Genomic DNA, 18,960 nt, shown 5'->3' with positions numbered 1-18,960 from the left:
AAAACACACCAACAGGAACTGGTGTGTGAGAAAAGGTGAAACACACCAACAGGAACTGGTGTGTGTGAGAAGGAGACAACATACCAACAGGAATTGATGTGCCTGAGATGAGGAAAACACACCAACAGGAACTGGTGTGCCTGAGACAAAGAAAACACACTAATAGGAACTAGTGTGCGTGACAAAGAAAACACACCAACAGGAACTAGTGTGCGTGACAAAGAAAACACACCAACAGGAACTGTTGTGTCTGAGACAAAGAAAACATACTAAGAACAGGAACTGGTGTGCATGTAGAAAACACACCAATAGGAACTGGTGTGTGTGACAAAGAAAACACACCAAGAACAGGAACTGGTGTGCACAGAATGGCAAGCTCACACCGAGAACACGTTCAAACGCCAGCCGCAAACCAATTTCCGGTCGCGCACACGTAGCACCTTCCACCCAACTAGTCTGCATCACGGGTTCTACTGAGCGAATCATCCCAGCCATATCACGGCCTCTGCGCAGATACTTTTGTAAGGTGTAGCTTGGTGACATTTTGGTGACATCTTACTTTTCTAATACAGAAAAGTTCATCCAATTTGGAAACCTACTTTTCTAAAATAGAAAAGTTCGTCCAATTTGGAAACCTTATTGTTTGGTGACATAATATAAATAGGATGGAGGATGTTTTATATTACATATAATATAAAACAACTTCACCCATTTAGAAACCTAACAGAATGGAGGCACCCTAGGATTACAATGTAGAATATTCAGGTGCTGCATGCAGATGTGACCAAAACAGATGTAAATCATGACAGGTGGTTGGGGTTCTTGCCTACCTAGGCAATGGTGCATGAAGACTGAGAGGATGTGAAATATGTATCAGCGTCCCACGTGTGACATTCAGATAAGTGCTGGTGCCCTGATTAACGAGCAACACATCGGCCCAGACTATACTCAATTCAACAAGTCCGACACCATCAGGCATGACATCAACGCCTCAGATGTTGATGAACTCACAGATAAGGTGCCAGACAGGCTGAAAATGGCATATAGCCTGATTGTTTGTTGTGCCCAAGGGTTATGGCCTCAAAAGTGTCCTCTCAGGTACATCCAACACCCACACGGCATATAATAAACATTTTAGATAAAAATGATTAAAATCAAAATTGAAAAGATGTTATTCAATGGAAAAAAATAAAAAACAAACAACCACGTGATTGTCACACGCAAGGGCCGAGTGCATGTGATGGCCGGAACCTCCCGCCTTTGAGACATCTCGCCGTTCACCTTACGTGCCTGTTGTGGGTTCGCACGGTACACCCTAGGGCCAGGGCATCACGTTTAAGACCCCTTCTTAGCGACCCCCTCGTAAGATGCCCATCCACACACAACTACCACACATATGGCGAAACGACATCAAATTGACAGAAACTGGCAGGGTGTGTATGTGTGGACTATTCTAAGTACCCAGCCACCCAGACTTCACACGAAGAGAGACAGTGAGAGAGATAAGGGGGATGGAAGGGGAGGACATTTACTCAATTTAGCCAGTGAAAACACCTGAAATTCAGTACGCTAAACGATAAGGTAATGAACCATACCTTGTCAGGGCTTGGCAAATTTTTACAGCCGGATGCCCAATCCTGACACCAACCCTCCCCAATTTATCTGGGCTTGGGACCGGCATTGAGTTGAGCTGGCTTCCTCCTGGGATCAAACACAACTCAGTGGCTGGGTTAAAATGTCATATGATCCTTTCAATCTAACTTGGCCTAAAACTGCACTTTTACTTCCATCCATCCATAAACAATCAAAGAAACAGGACATAACTTTGATAAATTTGAAAAAGAGTACATGAGGCTAAAAGAGGAAATGTATCATGAAATTAATGACAGAAACAAAAGGAGTGAAGAAATCCATGGAGAGGTTACTTAAATACCTCCATCTCTGACAACTCTCACTCTGATAACGAGGATTTAACTTAATGTCAACAATGACAACAACATGAAGCTTGATTGCAGGAAGCAGAAATTTGATCTGACCAGTAACTAAAGAGATTCTAAAGCTTGACTGTAGAAAACAGAAGTTTGATTTGACTCGTAACCATGAAGATTCTATAGTATGACTGCAAGAGAGAGGTTTGATTTGACTGGTAACCAAGGAAAGTCCAAAATCTGACTGCAGGAAACAGAAGTTTGACTAGTAACCAAGGGGATTCTAAAGCTTGATTGCATGAAGTAGAAGTTTGATCTGACTAGTAACCATGGAGATTCTAGAGTGTGAATGCAGGAGAGGTAATTTGACTAGTAACCAAGGAGATTCTAAAGCCTGATTGCAAGAAATAGAGGTTTGATCTGACTAGTAACCAATGCGATTCTAAAGCTTGACTGCAAGAAATTGAGCTGATTTGACTAGTAACCAAGGAGATTCTAGAGTTTGACAGCAGGAAAGAGGTATGATATGACTAGTAACCAAGGAGATTCTAACATTTGATGGCAGGATACACACAAACTGAAGACCTGATATGACTATAGTCTGACAGATCGAAACGTAGGGTTTTGGTGGAGTCACCCCCTCCCTGCACTGTTGCCACGTTTCCGAGCTGACCTCTCCATCAGCGATGACCTTGACACTGTTTCCCTCTTGTGATCTCCGTTTTTCTAATACCCCCTATACCCCTGCCACCAACACCCCCTATACCCCTACCCCCAACAACACCCCCATCAACAACACCCGCTATACCTCCACCACCAACACCTCCTATAAATATAGACCCCCACCATCAACACCTGTATAATAATTAGCCGTTGATAATTGCTATACTTTTATTGAGAGCATACATTCTACCCTATTGCTCAAACTCCCTAATCTTACAATCCCATCTGTCTTAATCCTTCCCACTGCCTTCGTTCCTAAATCCCTTAATTGATCTATTTTTAACCTAAGTGTCCCCACACCTTTTAAACCATTTACCTCTCTGTCACTATTCTCCACCATATGTATCAACTTGTATTATATTGTGTATAGAACTTTCATACTGTATGCTGTACTACTGTATAATGTATAAAAATACCCACTGTTTAGTGGAAATAAAGTTTTATTATTATTATTATTATTATTATTATTTCTCTCTCTCTCTCTCTCTCTCTCTCGCTAGATTTTGTTATGTGTCATCCATGGTTTTTTACTTCCATTTTTATGTATGGATTATAATTTTGACTTTATTTCCGCACCACCCTTGAGGTAAAAGTCACAGCGCGTTTTTTTTATAGAGGTTTCCCCAATAGGCCTAAATCCTGTAGGGGGTTGGTGACCTCCCACAGCGTGCACACAAACACGTGTCGCGTGAGTGCTGCCACCCCAGAGCTGTTTGATATATTTATTTTAATTATGAAAGGATCGCCTCTTCCCACTTTTATCCCTTCAAATTTTCTTGCAATTATACTTGCTAAATTAATTAGCAATGTTAGAAGTGTTGGGGAAGTAAATAATAATTAGAATATTTTTAGAGCAACACTGCCAAATTTTTATGCCACGTTTCTCTATTATCGTATAATATAGTATGCAGAATAGTTTTATTCTTCCTTGATACATGTCAGCACTTTCATTACAGTTATATTAGTATGAGTTATGTTTATGTATCATTCCTACTACACAAACCACAGGCGTTATACATCGTAGGGTTAGGAAACATGGCAATAGTGTAGGGAGGGGGTGACTCCACCCAAACCCTATGTTACGAGGAGGAACACTATAGTAACCAAGGAGATTCTTAATGTTAACTAACTCCTCCAGTACATTTAGCTAGTATTCATCTGACACTATTTCTTTCTCAGCTTCTCCACTTCAGTTTCACTTAAAGTACTCCTCTCTACCTATATTCACCACATTCCTCTCAGTGTTACAATGCATAACAGTCATATCATCAGATAAGCCTCTACATTCCTCTCTCTCTATGCTCTTGTGTAAGCAAACAGTACAGTGTACTACACTTCACAACAAACATAGCTACCAAAACATTTCAATATCACAATTAACAAGTATATGGGTAATTAAACCTTACTCCATCCTTAGCTGGGAAAAACCAATTTGGATGATGAAATAAAGTTAACAGAAAATTATACATATAATACTGGAGTGCTATTACTCTAAGCAATGGTTTGTTTTAAACTTGGGAAAAAAAAAAAAAGAGGTGGAGGTGGGACCATAAAATGGATAATGCATGATTATATAAAATGCCCTTCAACTCTCTACCAAGCCCCCAAAGGAAGAATGATGGACTGCAGAGGGTACCATTTCAACCAGCAGTACACTGGGTGTATATCGAATAGAGCTTAGGCCACAACATTAACAAATGGTTAGATGTCAGCTGTGCATTAAATGGAATTCATGTAGAAATTAAAATGTAAAGCCATAAGTTTTCTATAATATGCAGCATTATTCACTTACGCAATGGTATAGTGTATGGGTATAACAAGGCAGCCTAATGAAATACAGAACTGATAACCACTGATTTCACACATCCCAATCTTCATTCACGCCTTTCCATGATAATATACATTTTATGATAATGATGATGAAAAACAGATGCTTGAGAAATAACATACTGGGTACTGACAAATGCTTGAAGAGCTCCTACACACATAATATACATTTCATGATAATGATGCACTATAGAATCCTCTGAAATATACTGGGTACATACAAATGCTTACAGACCAGCACACATCGATATATATATATATACTGTATTTTTTTTCATATGTAGACCATTTTTTTTTTTTTACGTCTTGTACAGTACGACCTCAATGCTCAATGGATACAGTAACCAGGTGGCTCCACTGCCTGGTTATACTAACATCCCTCAACCACTTCCCTATCCCCTGAACGAGTATAGTGGACTGCAGAAGAAGGGCAATTTGAGCCTCAGTCCACTGTGTCTACCTTACAGATGAACCTGGGGCCTCAACAGCATGCCAACAATATGTATCAAGATTTCACACCTTTTTCAGACATCTAGAACTGAAAACTTGGTGGCACTGCCAAATCAGTTTACATGCAACAAAAGAGCTTTAATATCCAATTTTTCTGTAAATCGTTGTATAGAAAATAAACAAATAAATAAATGTATGAACTTTTAGTATTACTTATGAAATGTCAACCATTTTCAACACCCTATACCATCACTCAAAAATACTTTAAGTTCCTACACAACCAGCCCCTCCCCCAATCAGCTGTGTTCGTCTGGGAAGTGTAAACCAGTGCTGGTGGGGGATGCCTTCATGTGGTGGTACTGATACAATAAGGGAGCTCCACTGCTAAGGGTAATAAGCTGCAAAAAGGAAAATCCCTTGCCAAGTAAAGGCATACGAAGAACTGTTGGGTCTTAAGGGGTGACAGATCTGGCAGAAGTACCACTGGGGAAGAGATGTAAACTGGTATGTTTGGATATGCTGAAAGGAAGGGGGAGGGTGACGGGCTGAAGACGTCATAGGTATGTATGATGAGGGTAGTATAGTAGTAGCAGTTACAACCCAAGGCTCATCTGAATTGTGAACCTAGTGGACTGCAGGCTTAAGCTATCTTCCTCTTCCAGTCCATCTTTCTCCCTTCATGAGGCAAGGAAATGGATGTAGGACCTTTGTATATGTAAAACTGCTACTGCTCTAGCTAGAATACTGGCACTGTACACAATAGTAGTGTGTGTGTGTGTGTGTGTGTGTGTGTGTGTGGTGTGTGCAAGGACAGAGAGAGAGAGAGAGAGAGAGAGAGAGAGATGGACCCAAACAAGAACACTGGTCCAATGTCAAAAACAGATCCAAGGGAGAATATAAGTCCACAAAAGATGCAGCTGCCTCTCAATGGGGAGAAGAGGTCTATGTGGAAATTAAGTTCAAGAAAGGAATACATGCAAGGATGAAAATAGGTCCATGGGTGACAATAAATCCATGAGTGATAAAATAGGTCCATGGATGACAGTAAGTGATAATAAAATAGGTCCATGGGTGACAGTAAGTGATAATAAAATAGGTCCATGGATGACAGTAAGTCCCTGAGTGATAATAAAATAGGTCCATGGATGATAGTAAGTCCCTGAGTGATAATAAAATAGGTCCATGGATGACAGTAAGTCCTTTGGTGATAATAAAATAGGTCCATGGATGATAGTAAGTCCCTGAGTGATAATAAAATAGGTCCATGGATGACAGTAAGTCCTTTGGTGATAATAAAATAGGTCCATGGATGATAGTAAGTCCCTGAGTGATAATAAAATAGGTCCATGGATGACAGTAAGTCCTTTGGTGATAATAAAATAGGTCCATGGATGATAGTAAGTCCCTGAGTGATAATAAAATAGGTCCATGGATGACAGTAAGTCCTTTGGTGATAATAAAATAGGTCCATGGATGATAGTACGTCCCTGAGTGATAATAAAATAGGTCCATGGATGACAGTAAGTCCTTTGGTGATAATAAAATAGGTCCATGGATGATAGTAAGTCCTTTGGTGATAATAAAATAGGTCCATGGGTGACAGTAAGTCCCTGAGTGATAATAAAATAGATCCATGGGTGACAGTAAGTCCCTGAGTGATAGTAAAATAGGTCCATGGGTGACAGTAAGTCCTTTGGTGATAATAGGTCCATGGATGACAGTAAGTCCCTGAGTGATAATAAAATAGGTCCATGGATGACAGTAAGTTCTTTGGTGATAAAATAGGTCCATGGGTGACAGTAAGTCCTTTGGTGATAATAAAATAGGTCCATGGGTGAGACAGTAAGTCCTTGAGTGATAATAAAATAGGTCCATGGGTGACAGTAAGTCCTTTGGTGATAATAAAATAGGTCCATGTATGATGGTAAGTTCTTGACGGGAAATAAAACAGGTCCATGGGTAAAAATAGGTCCCTGGGTGAAAACATAATAGGTCATTGGGTGAAAATAGGTCCAAGGGGAATGTGCAAGGTGAAATAGGGCCCTGAGGAAAAATGGGTCCATTGGGGGAAGTAGGCCCATTGGGGGACAATAAAGCACTGGGGGGGGGGATACAGAGGTGTGGGGGAAGGTTAAATGGGCAGAAAATAGATTCCCTGAGGGAAAATAGGTCTAACCCCATCTAAATCAAGGAAATGGGGAATAAAAAAGCAGGATTAATATCATTATCATTACTTTCCTTTATTCCCACCTACTATGGAGACTGGTAGAAAGTTGAGAGATTCTGGCTGATGAAACTGATCTGAAGCTTCAAGTAAAATGAATCCCTGTTCAGAGTGGCTATTTTATACGGGGATTATGCTTCACTGACATGGAACTAAGAATGAGTGAAGCTTCAAACCTGAGTCTGCAATGAGTTAGGCAAACCATTTGGCTGTTGGCTCTCACAGAGTGAAGTGCTGGTGCATGGAAAGGCTTTATCTATGCTCTCCCCCATAACTGAGCATAAATCTGCCATCTCTCCATCTTGAAAGGTAAGCTGTGACAACAGATTAACTCTAAGGTATGGTGAAAGTAATGAAAAAATGTCTTATTTTGTCAATGACCTGCAACACATGGTGCTTTGTAACATATGGTGCTATTGACTACTGGAAGTGTTATGGAATAAGACCTACCTCGAGTAACATGCACCCTTAATCTGGCACAACCTGTAACATATGGTGCTAGTGACTACTGGAAGTGTTATGGAATGAGACCTACCTCGAGTAACATGCACTCTTAATCTGGCACAACCTGTAACATATGGTGCTAGTGACTACTGGAAGTGTTATGGAATGAGACCTATAGAGACATGCACTCTTAATCTGACACAACCTGTAACATATGGACTACTGGAAGTGTTATGGAATGAGATCAGACTTATAGTAAAATACATTTTTAATCTGACAGTGACCTGTAACCAATGGTGCTAGTGACTAAGGGAAGTGTTATGGAATGAGAACAAACCGACAGTAAAATACTGTACTCTTGTTCTGAAAATGAGCTGTTACTGTGCAAGATATTAACACTAGTTTAAGGTGCTAGTCACAAAAAGAAAAGTTACAAAACGGCTGTAGAGCCACAGCACGGTCTTAATCACAATTCACCCAAGGGAAATATGCTGAAATTGGACAAAAACCACTGCTAAGTCAGTTCTGTGAACTATAAATGAAAATTACCACATAATATCCTTCAAGCAATACTAGGACACACTGAGGTGGTTTGACCATGGAGGAGAGTGTATGTGAGTGAGGTGGAGGGGGGGAGAGGGAGGGGGAGGCTGAGGATGAGATGGAGGGATGGGGTGGAGAGGTATATGAGAGAGGGAGGTGTGAGTTGGGAGCAGGGCAGTGAAATGGCGGGAGACAGGGCAACGTGGAGGCGATTTGTTTGTGGCCACCCCGTACGGGATTGAGGCATCTGGCAATAGATAGATAGAATACTAGAAAAAATGACTAAATGAATGTCCTGTAAGTACAACCTAACCATGCACCTATGAGCCTTAAAACTCAATAACTAACAGCAATGTGCTATGTCTGTTGTGACAGGTACACCAAAAATAGACTGGGGCAACACCAGTGTGACACCAGGGATCAGCAACTGAACAGAAAGGAGGCTGCAAGAAACCGAGCAACGTGGAGAGTTGCCATCAGGTGACCAAGGCCAATGCATGCATGATGGAGTCTTTACAAGCAAATGAACAAATATTAGCATAAGGACCATGACTTAAGATCTGTGCCCTTCAGGACAGAACAACAGCTTGAACTGCAACCCTATGAAGCCAACAAAAAGGTAGAGTACAGCCGAATTTTACACATTTTCATTACCTAAACTCCTTTTATTTTTAATTGGCCTAAATCTGCCATCCTTCCATGCTGAAAACAGATTTGTAATAACAGACTGACACTACAATACAGTCAACCTTACCAAGTCAAACTTCTTGGGTTGAAGTTGTTTAAGTTTTATAATACCATAACTGAGAGCTTTAGAAGGGTATACTCTAGTATGAATTCAAATAATGCTTTTTTTTTTTTTCCAATCCATCGAGCAGCATGGAGAGCCGCCATTTGGTGACTGAGGCTGACGCATGCAAGCATGTTGGAGCCTTTATAATTTATAAACGGATGAAACGAACGAATGAAATCCAATCAGCCTTTCCATTCACATTGATACTCACTCTCCTTTTCAATTAAAACTTCTTGTTTCCATTTTCCTGAATAAGGATAATCAAATTAAAGTGACTGAAAAATGAAAGGACGCTTTATCAGAATAAAATGATTTTACTTTTCTTAAAATACTTAAAACCTGGGGACATAATCAGCTGACTTAAGACTCTGCAAATGAATTCCCAAATCTGATTCATCATCAATTAAAAAATGCTTTTCTTTACATTGTTATAATATACCTCCAACACCATAATGGATTCTTGGGAACAGGTTGCACAGCCTTGTCTAACTTCTGTAACAATGTACTGTCTTTCAACTTTTTGTAAAATGGTATGTTTCATGTATTTCTATTTTGGAACATCGCATTCAAAACTACCAATGGGTTGCATTTTGGTGGTCACTGCCAAGAATTAAAAATTCAAATTAGTGTAGTCTAAGAGAAACACATATGCACTGTCAACCTGCAATTAATTCTGGGACTGCATGTGGATTGCTATATGTTGTCTAAACATCAATTAGTCAAATAGAAAAATTCATGAACAGCCATGTTTGGGCAGTTAGTTTAATGTACTTGAACAATGAACATATTTCATGCTTAGAAGGTTGAACATGGGAAGGTTGCCTGCATGATCATAGTCATGAAGAAGTACTATGGATAGGAGGTTGAGCCAAAGCAATGTCGTTTTCTGCCAATGAGCTAGAGACTAAGCTGCAAGGTAAACACTGGTATTTAGGCCAATTTAGGATATAAGAATTATAATACAAAAAGCTGTCATAATCACCACAAACTCCAGCACGCAAACACACGTGCTGTATATTCACAGAGTTTTTAACTTTGCCTACATAGCTGAAACCCAATTCATAAACATTCATGTTCAGAACTTATGGAGGTACATGCTTTTTAGGAAGCCTGCTGAGTTACAGCTAGTGCATTTTATCTACCAAAAATTGTACTGTACAGAATACTAGTGATAAAAAAAACATTGGTACTCTGCTTCAACTGCTACCAGAGTCCACTTCTTCACCAATGACCACTATATTTTTGTCAAGAGTAAACAGTATTGGCAAATTTCATGTTCTAACTTTCTGAATTATGGGCCAACCCAGTCCCAATTAAGTTCATAAGTACTCATACAGAAGCAACCACATTATGTATGTCCCTGCTTTATTTTATATGGTTACTTATTGTTTTCTATTTATTTTATGACTGTTTGTTCTCTACTTATTATGATTATTTGTCCTTTTTTGTATTTATATATATATATATATATATATATATATATATATATATATATATATTATATATATATATATATATATATATATATATATATATATATATATATATATATATTTATGCTTAACAGTCCATCCTCTTTATTTATTGTATGGCTTTATAATGATTTTGGAGAAGGCCTCCTTCATGTCTTGAAAATAATTATTATAACAGGGTAACTGCATTATCCAATTATACACAGATCCCCCAAATTCTTCCCTGTCCCTCAAGAGGAGGATGGTGGACTAGAGCAAAAGGGAAACTTAAGCCTGTCCAATCTATGTATTTGCCTACCTATTTGTCTACTTAATTGTCGATGGACACTTTAATCCTGGAACGGGTGGTAACTAATAAAGTGCCTCCATGTCAATTTGTCTCCTGCCATTAGCAGTCTCTTCTAACTCAAATCCCCTCATTCATATGGTCTCTCTCCACCCCATCCTTCCATCTCATCCTCGGTCATGCCTCCACCTCACTCGCATACACTCTCCTAGTCAGTAGCTTTCTTTATTCTCTCTACATGGCCAAACTAATTGACAATTAAATTTAAACCAGGAAAGACCTCTCATACTCAATGGGTTTGCCAAGGTTGTATCAAACCTCCCCCCCACCTCCCCAAAATCTATCAAGCTGGAGAGGGTATGTCTTCAAGGGGTGGCACCAATACAGCTGCATGGTGAAGTTGCCCAGTCATACCAATGTCCATCAACTTCCTATTACACTTAAGGAGGATCAAGGTCTGCAGGAAGATGGCAGTTTTAGCCTGCACTGAGCTGTTTTCCAGGGAGGGGCAATAAACCTCTGCCAACCCACTTGTTAACACAAAAGGAACATGTATGAGTTGGTTATATGGTTACCATCCAGCATTATAAATGGTTTCCTGGCCTACAGGACACCACTAGGCTTGTCACTCAGTGTAAACCCACCTAAAATAGAAAGAAGAGTAATAAAAAGTGACAGGAAAGGTAAGTGAAACAGGAAGAGAGGAGAGCAGGCACAGAAAGAGAAAGATAAAAGTGAGGGGAAAAGTAGGCAGCACTACACTGAGTGAGTGGATGATGGTCACCACCACATGGGCACCAAAAATGTTGAACTCTTCCAATTAATGTTTTGGCTGAGAATAAAGAATTTCACATTCTATTCCAGCTTACCATGCCTCATTTTATTCAATTCAAAGAAAGTCAACTTGGCCAATATATTAAGCTGAATTATCACCAGAAAATGGCAAGAGATACACAACAGAAATCATCCTCAGTCTCAATGGCCTACATTCATATCACTGAATTTTCCTATGGCTGCTCTGCTTACAATAAAAAACTGTGCTACAATTCTGTCACTTGAAACTGGCCCAGATGTTTGGTCTTCCAAAGTCTATTTCACATACTGGTAGCTAAATGACTTAGACAATTTTATGGCTCTACATTCTTTCCCTTAAACTTCTTCATGAGTGACCTCATATTTTTATAATGCAGAAGTAGGAACTCAAGGCTAGAAGCCTGCAAAGCTGTTCCCTTTAAGAGAAAACAAACAAGAGCCAAATTCAGGCCCCATCACTTTCAAGATGCCTGCACACAGCAGATTTACTTTCTGTAATGTACTTCTTTAACTTAGCTCGGAGTTTCATCATTTTGACGCTAATTTCATATAGCTCAATGAAAGAGTAAGATAATTCTATAACTCTACATGCTTATCACAACAGTTCTGCACGACCAGCATCATATTCTACCAGTACTCCTTCATAAATTGTACTATTCTTCTTCCACCTTAACATGGACCATTTTCAGCCATTTGAAGCTTATTTCTCAATGCTCAGTGATACAATAAGACAATTCTATGGCTATACATCCTTTCCATAACACTACTTCATCACTAGCATCATATTCTAGTGTTTACTTTCAAAAGCTGTCTATACTTCTGTCACCTTAACTTGGTCCAGACGTTCAGCCTTTTGAAGCTTCATTTCAATAAGTTCAATGACAGTACACAAAACCCGGAAGAAATGCTACCATTTTGCAAGCAGGTATTTTTAAAGTCTATCACAAACAGAGGGCAGATTTACAATTATCACTTGGAAAGCTCACTTGCTATACTGTGACAGATTTTGTTTGCTTGTGACAGACCTGTTCCCTGTTGGAGAGGGTTGCCTTCATGTAGAGGCACTGATACAATCTGTCGGCTTTGTTGTCTGGCTGTACAAACATCCCTGAACTCCCACCTAATCCCCAAAATTAAAGCTAGTGGACTGCAGGAAAAGGGCAATGTCAGCCTGCAGTTCACTGGGTTCTTGTTCAGTTACGCTTGGGACCACAACCATTTCACTTAGCCATTCTTGATTGGGCCAAATAAAATTAAACTGGAAATAGCAGGAAAAGATCAGTTAGGTTCAGTCAGGAGAGTTAGGAGCTTTTAGGATTACGGCATGAAGAGGTTAGGATTACTTAGAAAAAGGTGAAAAGGGATGGGGTTTGAACATAAATTTCATCCATTTTGCTCTACAATGCACCATCTCTGAGACATCGACCACCCTTTCACTTCAACCTCCCCTGAATAAGTTTCCAACATTTCAGCTGTGGTTCCTCTACAGAGTGATGGTGGTTCTGAAACTTTATAAGCTCCTCTAGTACAGGGCACTGAGAGGTATGCTAGTCTTCCAAAGCTGCATTCTTGATTCTGTCGTTTGCAGCAAACCAAGTAAACTACACTCACTACCTCTATGCAATGGTATTGAGTATGAAGGACCTCCCTTTAACTATCCAGGAAGAATTTCATATTGGCAACTTTGTTACCAAGCACACTGATGGTCAGTTCAATTTTGTGTACCGGGTAAATAGACTGTGCCCTCAAGACTAAAGAAAACAAGAACCCGATAGGTGGAGAGTGGATCACAGGATTCACCCTCTGTGAAAAATCACTAGTTTCATGGTGCACGGTAAGGCCAATAATAACTCAATATGCTTCAAAATTTCAGGAAATTCTCCATGGTTCCTAGGCAATGCCAAGCAAGTCACCACTCAATGACTGAGTCACCAGTAAAAGAAATGGAATGATAATATTTCAAAAATGAAGGTAAAGTTTGTCAGTTCCTACACTGACTCTTTCAGTCTGAGCAACCAGACAAATTGGCAATACAGCCACAGGTGTCACTGCATCACCAAACACTAAGAACAGCATTCTTGGAGTTCTGGACAATAAGGAGAATGCTAGAGTCATCTGTGCAGTGATCCAAAGAGCTATGACCCAATGAAACAGGCCAACTTTCTGACAATGTCAGACATGCAGAAGGTGAAAGTCAAGAGGAAATCAGTCAGCATGAATGGTGAACAGATATATAAGTGACTTCATGCACAGAACTCTGAGATGCACATACTCTTTTCCTGAGTGATGCCCTTCAAAAATGCCCCTGTTCCCCACAGTCTATTCACAGATAATGGTATGATGAACACCTGCATGAAAAGTGATTTCCTCCATAAACTAGGAGGAAATTATGATGGAATACATCAAGACAGTACTGGAAACTTGACACACTCATTGTTGATGGGTTTGCACTGGTACAAACAATGCCAGAGCCAAGGTCACACTTGAGATATGTGACATTTGCTCCACTCAGTGTACAGTACCTGGACAGAGTGCTCAAACTAGTAATAGTGTGTGTTGCAGTTCTGGTCCAATTCACTGTATATGAAAAGTGCTTGAGAGAGAGCATTAAGGCCCAAACAAGGATTCACAGAAACTCAGATCAAAGAGCTGTGTACCAAGCAAAACCACAGCAGATGGTTTCTACTAGCTGGAAGCAAGTCCTTTCTGTTGGAGAGCACAAAGCTAACCTAGTGGAATGCTTCAATGTACACATGAAAGACAAACCACAGCAGCACCTCAACACTAACCAGTGCCTTTTTCCTGGTGGCAGTACGAAGGTTGTGACAACAATGATATGGAAAGTACGAGGTCTGCCAGATCGTGTATAGTAATATGGTGGTAGCATGAACAGAATTTTGGTTAGGTACAGTTAGGAGGGTTAGGAGCCATTAGGGTTATGGCAAAGTTATTACTGGTTACAAAATGGTTACAGGGGATGGAATTAGTTCTTGGGGTAAAAATTTCATCTGTTTCACTCTACAACACACCATCTCCAAGATATTGATTATTAAAGGTTTAACTTATGCTCAGTTAGGCTGGTGGATGCTGGTACTAGGGTTAGGATTAGTTTTTTTTAATGCTGAGAATAGGATAGGGAGGGACAGGGAGAATGAATTTCAACTTTTTTGCTCTACAATATGTCTTTCTGATATACCAGCCATTAAAAATTTTGTAAGATTTTATCACATCTGATTTGTTAAGCAGCAGTTAGGATTAGGGTTAGGACAGGTCATTCTGAAGGACCTCATCCCATGTCTTCTTAGGTCTAGGTTTTTGTGCTCTAACTTCCACATTCACCCATGTATCTTTTCACTCAATATTCATCCTCCACTTTCCCTACATGTCCAAACAACCTCAATCTCCCCTTTCACATAACAGCATCAACTATTTCAATTCCCAGCCCATTTCTCAGCTTCTCATTTACAATTATACCTTATTTTTACATGCCAAAGAAAGAATCAAAAGATGCATGTCTATTAAATGCTAGTCTATCTATTGCCAGACACCATAATCCCGTAAGGGGTGGCCATTTGACTTTGAGTTATTTGTTTTAAGGGGAGGGGCACTAACCCTCCACCAACCCACTTGCTGACACATAGGGGGCACATATGGTTTGGTTATATGGTTACCACCAAGTGTTGTAAATGGTTTCTTGGCTTACAGGAAACCATTTGGCTTGTCACTCAATGTAAAGCCATCTGTAAAGGAAAGAAATGCAATAAGAAGTGACAGGAAAGATGGGAGAAATAAGAAGAGAGGAGGGCAAGCACAGATAAAGAATGATAAAGGCTAAGGGGGAAGTAGGCAGCACTACATCAAGTGAGTGGATGATGGTCACCACCACCTAAAAGCTGTTCTTTCCAAGAAAAATTGGAAAACTATTGTTAAATTTAGGAATTGTTCAACACGAAGCTGGACGCAAAGCATTTTGAAGACATGGGGTCAAAAGTTAAACAGATACTGAGGAAAGCAGTTCCAGAGCTGACCTGTTACAAGCATGAAGAACTGAGAATATTCATCCAGTCATTACGAGAAGCACAACACATCCATCTACTCTAAGTTCACTTTAGCTAAGTGTAAAATTGGCATCTCTTTCATCTCCAATGAGCTTCAGTAAGAGATCAACACAATAGTGCAGGTCATGAAGAAGTGCAACGGAAAGCATGGCCACAATACTATATTATTTTTCAATTTATCTACAGGGAAGAAACTGAGAGCGAACTAAAGTATCCATTTAGTTAACCCCTACACCGCGGGCATGTTTACCAATGTTTTGCGTGTGCCGCGGGGTTATTAGGGCTCCGACAGACTCTCAAAAAATATTTGCCAAAAATCAGTTATTACTGTAGTCCTAGAATTTTAAATTACATATGCTTATGGCACATACCTTCAGCTTTCTCCTGGAATGTTTGTTGAGCCTTCGTCGGTTACCGTAGGACTTGTGGAGACCTCTGAAGTTGGGTAACGAAGTCTCCACTTTACACTTCCCGACAACCCGTAATATGATTACCACAGCCAGATATTAACACTATAAACACTACTCTATGATTTTCAAGTAGTTTGGGATCCATACTCCAAAAAAAAACCCACTGTGAAAGCAATGAAAATTACGAGCGCGTCTGACCGTCGCACTTGCGCTAGTTCGCTCTTGGTATTCTGTCATTTATTATTCATAAAACCCCTCACACTTTATATTTCTATTACTATACAACACTTATATATATATATCTACAGTCTTTATCCATAAGTTTCCTTCAGTAGTATTAGTTTATTGTCACTGTAGGGATTTAATTTCTTTCAGTAAAATACATAGCATTCACTTTCTCATCCTGTATACTAGCACTGAGAGAGAATGTCACTTTCAATTTCACTCTCATAACTCATAGTATTCAGACATGCTAGAGTGAAACTTTCACTTTCATTACTCCTAGGGTATATACTCGTATTCTTATAATACTACTCATTTACATTTCTATTTACGTTCTCTATTTTATTTACGTTATTTACATTTCTATTTTATTTACACTGTGTTATGCACTGTCACTTGAAGTAACTTATAAAACTATTTTCATTTACATTCATTACTTTCACTTGCTGTTTACACATTATTTACAATTCCACTTGCACTGTTTTACTCAATAGAAAGATCGTAGTCATTCTTTTATCAATTGTCAGCCCTTTACCTCTTTCCACACGAGGTTTAGTAGGGGGTAAAGGTCACAGGGCCCTTTGCATGGGGGTGAAAAGGTCCTGAAGCTAGCAAGAGCGAACAGACGTACCCCTACACTGGAAGATGAGAGTGAACTGATAAGGGTGGGCCGGGGTGGTGGCCTACCTAGGGAAATCAGTACTGCCAACGTTTAGTCTCTTGACACAGCTACTTTATAGCAGTGAAATGATTGGCAGGAAATCTAGACAATACATTATAAATTAGGTAGTTCCAGGTGAATGTAAATATCACTTAGGCTTCTCCCTTCCCTCATTATATGTATATTTATTACGAAAATAGATTATACGGCATATTTCAAGGGGAAATAAACAGCGAAAATTAGTGAACGAGTGCACGTGAGGTGTTGTCAGGTGATAATTAGCCAATTCCAGGTGTATGGCACTCTCACTTACCTTATTTCTTTCTTGTATATATTATTTGGTATAAGAATAGGGCATAGGGCTTATTTCAATGGATGAAGTGAAAAATTCCAGAGAAGATTTACTTAGCGCAGGAAGGCCAGGCAGGCAAGAGGATAGGGTAATGGAGGGGGGGTAGGGAGGGGAGTCAAGAACGGGGAGAAATGGCTAAATTGTCAACAATGGATGGGAGTACAGATGAGATTAGGAATGCTGACTAGTGTTGGACATTGGCAGTACTGATAGATGATACAAGCCCCCACTTGGAAGCCTGGGTGAATTCAAAATAACACAGAATCACAAAAGCGACACCCCGCGGTATGATCCCTTGCTCCCAAGCATCACGAAAGTGATGCCCCGCGGTTAAGGGGTTAAGGCGAATGAACTATGGTCATTCTCATTTCTGCATGGTCAAACCTTAACACACATCCTCCCCCTTCACTGCCAATGTTTCAATACCACAATGCATTACACGTCTCACAAAGTAAACAATTCTCCCTCAGTGTACTGTACTGGGAAAAATCGTTTTAACCCGCCGCATCCTGCCAACACATGGGTACGTCATACCTTTTTTTCGCGCTGACACCCATTAACGTACCGGTACGTTCTGCAATTGCGAGGTCCGTCGCTTACACACTTTTCAAGTTTCACGGATGAGTTTTGGTGGGCATATGTGGGAGACCTTCCAAGACCAGCTGTCAGGCGGCGACACTGCCTGACCACACCTTAGCGCATTAGTACATTACCACACCTTAGTACATTACTGATACTGTGTGTGTTTGCGATATATGACGTTCACTATAATAGTAAGGCCTGTAAATATGTGATAACAGTTATATATGGCGGAAAATGGTATATTGTTTGTGGAAAAGTATAATGAAAGTTGAAAAATAGAATGTAAGTTGAAACAAGTCATAGTGAGTCAATTGTGCAAGAATTTGGCAACTTTGATGTGTTCAGTAAGTGAAATAACACTTATATCACCTATATTATTGTGTGAAAACCAATATATTCTTGTACCACACATAAATTCGTACCAAATGAACAAATATCTACCAATTCTGAGTGGTTTACAATAGTTACCCCTACCACAGAAAACGTGACAGCAGCAGTGCAGCTCCAGAGAAGACGATACCAGATGTTCAGAGGGTCACCTGTATAGCGCACTTCTAAGCTCAGGCAAGCACCTTTTCTGCTATTTTCCAATGGTTCTCATAAAAAGCTGAGGTTTGAGAAAAAAAAAAAAAGTTAGAAAATCTGCCGCGATTGGGAGGAGGGGGGTCATTGGTGAAAAATCAGCCAAGATGCGGCGGGTTAAATATTAAGAGGTAACAGTGTAGTGTCCTAATTTCCTAATCCTCCATCCACTCCTAACAAAATCAGTGAAGATAGATTCAGTTCACCCCAGTACAGATCACAACACTAATGGACACACAAAACAATTATGACATAAACATTATCACACACTCTTCAAACAACATTGCAGCTCCATCATTCCATCACCATCTATAAGACAAACTTACGTATTCTTTTCACATGCAGGGCAAATGCATTAACTTGACCAGTGCATTATAATACAAGCTCCCTTCCCTAATATCCAACCATCAGAGGTATCCTTAAACAGAATTCATGAAGTTCAACTGACTAAGCTTAAATCAGTATACACATTACCCTGCCCTCCTAGTTACCAGCTCAAGATTCATGCTGGGTGGAATAACAATGAGATGTGCCTATTTGTAGGATAGGACCACACATCATAAACCACATTATGGAGCACTGTACAACAC

The sequence above is a fragment of the Coenobita brevimanus genome, chromosome 39, assembly GCF_032717465.1.
Source record: "Coenobita brevimanus isolate Jiangsu-jjx chromosome 39, ASM3271746v2, whole genome shotgun sequence".
NCBI lineage: Eukaryota > Metazoa > Arthropoda > Malacostraca > Decapoda > Coenobitidae > Coenobita > Coenobita brevimanus.
Note: the sequence above shows the minus strand (reverse complement) of the source record.